Raw genomic sequence first — 3,754 nt, 5'->3', positions numbered from 1 at the left:
AGATATTCATCAGTCTGACTACAGGGAAAGGCCAGTTTGGGCACCCTCTCCTCTATTGCTTAGGGCCCTAGCTGGGGCTCATCCTTGTGAATTTCATATATAATAAATAAATAAATAAATAAATAAATAAATAAATAAATAAATAAATATTTTTTAAAAAAGATATTCATCAGTCTGACTACAGGGAAAGGCCAGTTTGGGCACCCTCTCCTCTATTGCTTAGGGCCCTAGCTGGGGCTCATCCTTGTGAATTTCTGGGAATTTCTCTAGTTCCAGGTTTCTTGCCAGCCCCATAATGGTTCCCTCAATCAAAATATCTCTTTCCTTGCTCTCATCTCTGTCCTTCCTCTATCTCGACTATCCCGTTCCCTCAAGTTCTCCTCCCCGCTCCGCTTTTCCCCTCCTCTTCCCCTTCCACCCTCTCTACTCCCCCTACCTCCATGCTCCCAATTTTGTTAGGGAATCTAGTCTGTTTCTCCTTCCCAAGAGGATCTGTGTATGTTTTTCTTAGGGTTCACCTTGTTACTTAGATTTTCTAGGCTCACTATCCTTTGCTTTACAGCTAGTGCCCACTTGTGAGTGAGTACATACCATGTTCCTCTTTCTGGGTCTGGGTTACCTCACTCGGGATGCTTTTTCTAGTTCCTTCCATTTGCACTGTAGAAAGTTCTAAGCAAGAGGGAAAACAAGGAAAAACAATACAGATACAATGAAAATCTAGCAATGGTTTTATTGAATTAATGAAGACTTGAGGATAATTTGAAGCCACGGTGATTCTATGGACCATGCCTTAAGGATACTGAGAGAATGGGGAAAGGTGTTAAGAACAATCAACAAATTGGGAAGACCTTAGGCCCCGGTGAGAACCTGAAGAAGACCTTAGACACCAGTAATGAGCTAGGGATGCCTAAAAGTCAGGGAGAATCTGGGAAAGGCCTCAGGTCTCAAGAAACCATTGAGGAAAGTCTTAGATTGCAGTAAGTACCTAGAGAAGGCCTCAAGCTCCAGGGAGAAGTGTAAGAAAGTCCACAGCTCCAGCGAGGAAAGAGGAAGACCTAGGGACTTTAGGAGACATTAGAGAAGGACTCTGATGTCAGTGAGGACATGGAAGTACTCACACCACAGTAGGAACCTGCAGAAAGTTTGAGGGTACAATGAGAACATGGGGAAAGCTGAAGCCCCACTGAACTTCTGAGAAATTCCTTAAGCTCTATTGAGAACCATTAGAAGGTTTTAAGCCACAGTGAGCATCTCAGATAGGCCAAAGAGATGATGGGCCTGACTAAGGCCTTAGATCCAAGTGAAAACACAGAGAAGGCCTTTAGACACATACAGTACTTGTCAGGGGTTAAGTCCTAGTGAGAACCTGAGCAAGGCCTTAGGCACCAATGAGAATCTGGAAGGTCTTAGGCTCCAGTAACAACCAGGGAAGGCCTTAGGCCCAGTTGATTACATGAGAAGCCATTAGGCCTGAGCGACTAGCTGGGGGAAATACTAGGCTTCACTTAAGGAGATGTCCTTAAGCTGCATGAGTCTAGAAAAGAAGCTTAGAATCTAGTGAGAATCTGTTAAAAGTTTTAGACTCCTTTAAGAACCTGCTTGTTGGGGTTTTCTGTCCTGCCTGGTACCCCACAGCTGGCAAGCCCCAAAGAAAATCACACAGAGGTCTCTATAAGTTATAAAAAGCTGATTGGCCCATTAGCTCAGGCTACATATTAGATCTTGTAGCTTATATTAACCCATTATTCTTATCTATTTTAGCCATATGGCTCGGTACCTTTTTCAGCTGGCAGATCACATCCTGCTTCCTTGGTGGTCTGTGCAGGACTGGGAGGAACCGACTTCCTCCTTCCCAGAATTCTCCTGTTCTCATTGCATCATTTCTACTTCCTGTCTGGTTTTCCTGCCTATACTTCCTGCCAGGCCAATCAGCGTTTATTTAAAACATGATTGACAGAATACAGACAATTCTGCTGCACCAAGAGGCCTTCTGAAAGTTCTCCCAGAACAGAAAGGCCTTCCCAGGTAGTCACTGGTGTCTAAGGCCTTCTCTGTATTCTGAGTCTTCACTTCTTACTGGCACCTAAAGGATCACCCAGGGTCTCAGTGGAACCTGAAAATGTACCCCAGTTCCCAAAAGTTCTGTAAGATCTTCCATTGGATTTAAGGGGGTCTAAAGGCCATCCACACATTCTCATTAAGACCTCAAACTGGGAGCAGCTCTCAGAGATCCCATGTATCTGTGTCTTGCTTCAACAGTGTTTGGACAGAACAGACCCAGGGCCTCCCTTTGTTAGCTTACACCACTCCCTATCCTCTCTGGTTGCAGCCTATGGGACCATCTTCTCACCACCTTTAGCTCCTAGGACCAGCCAGCACCATCTCTTGGCAGGTAGCTCCAGACTGTATCTCAGCCATGACCTCCCAGGTTCGTCAGAATTATTCCACCAAAGTGGAGGCTGCCGTGAACTGCCTGGTCAACCTGCACCTGTGGGCCTCCTACACCTACCTCTCTCTGGGCTACCATTTTGATCAGGATGATGTGGCTCTGGAGAGTGTAGGGCACTTCTTCTGTGAATGGTCAAGGAGAAGCGCGAGGGTGCCGAGCGTCTCCTCAAGTATCAGAACAATTGTGGAGGGCATGCACTCTTTCAGGACATGCAGAAGCCATCTCAAGATGAGTGGGGTAAACCCCAGGAGGCCATGGAAGCTGCCTGGGCCTTGGAGAAGAACTTGGACCAGGCCCTTTTGGATCCTCATTCCCTGGGTTCTGCTCACATAGATCCTCTTCTCTGTGACTTCCTCAAAAACCACTTCCTGGATGAGAAGGCGAAGGTCATCAAGAAGATGGGCAACCACCTGACAAATCTCCGCAGGTTGGCTGGGCCCCGGGCATCTCTGGATGAGTAACTCTTTGAACGGCTCACTCTCAAGCATGACTAGGAGGCCTCTCCTTTCGAGGGGCTCCCACCTCTGCTCTGCACCAGCCCACCTCAGGACCTTCACCCGAACCTCTCAAGAAGCCACTAAGCAGCTTTGTAACGCCCTGGAGCCCCTCTCAAGTCTTGGACAAAGTAAAAATAAATCCTTCTAAAACAGAAAAAAAAAAAGCTGACTTCAGGGTCTCCTGGCACATAAGACTGTCTCCAGGTTCTCATTGTGATCAAAGGCCTTCTCCAATGGCTCATTGAGACCAGGGGCTACCTTGCAATTCTCATTAGAGCAAAAACATTTCTAAAGGTTCCCACTGAGGTTCAGGGACAGCTCCAGGATCTCACTACTGTCCAAGACCTTCCCCAAATCTCCAAGGAGGTCAGAGGTATTCACCAGGTAGACAAATAATAATTGAATCTCTGGCATTTAAAAATGATAATTCTCAATGCAAAGGGATAATTAGGCCTTTAGAGGCAAGGTCAGCACCCTTGGTGGGAGGGATCTGAGATACAATCAATATTGATAATATTTGGATAAGAAAGGTGATTTCTAGAGGGTTGAAGAAAAATCAAAACGTCAAGTGTTTCAATTGTGGCAAACAAGGTCACCTTTAAAAGGACTGTAAGCAGAACATTCCTTGGTTTTTCTAACCATATTCCACACAGAATACCCCTCCCTTCTGGATTATGCAGAAGCTGTGCCAAAGGCAAACATTGGACTAATGGGTGTAGATCAACAAAGGACAGTCAAGGTAATGCTTTGCCAGCAGGGAAACTCCTCAAGGCACCTCTCTGAGGCCCCTGTGCCAAGTCTAGTTCAG

The 3,754-nt window shown here is 46.2% G+C and overlaps 1 pseudogene; it reads left to right on the top strand.

The window, feature by feature from the left end:
* Positions 1–2,416: 2,416 nt before the first annotated feature.
* Positions 2,417–3,057, top strand: LOC101988349 (annotated as a pseudogene).
* The last annotated feature ends 697 nt before the right edge of the window (positions 3,058–3,754 follow it).

The sequence above is a fragment of the Microtus ochrogaster genome, chromosome 8, assembly GCF_000317375.1.
Source record: "Microtus ochrogaster isolate Prairie Vole_2 chromosome 8, MicOch1.0, whole genome shotgun sequence".
In the NCBI taxonomy this organism is placed as follows: Eukaryota; Metazoa; Chordata; class Mammalia; order Rodentia; family Cricetidae; genus Microtus; species Microtus ochrogaster.
This window is presented reverse-complemented; position numbering and strand designations above follow the sequence as displayed.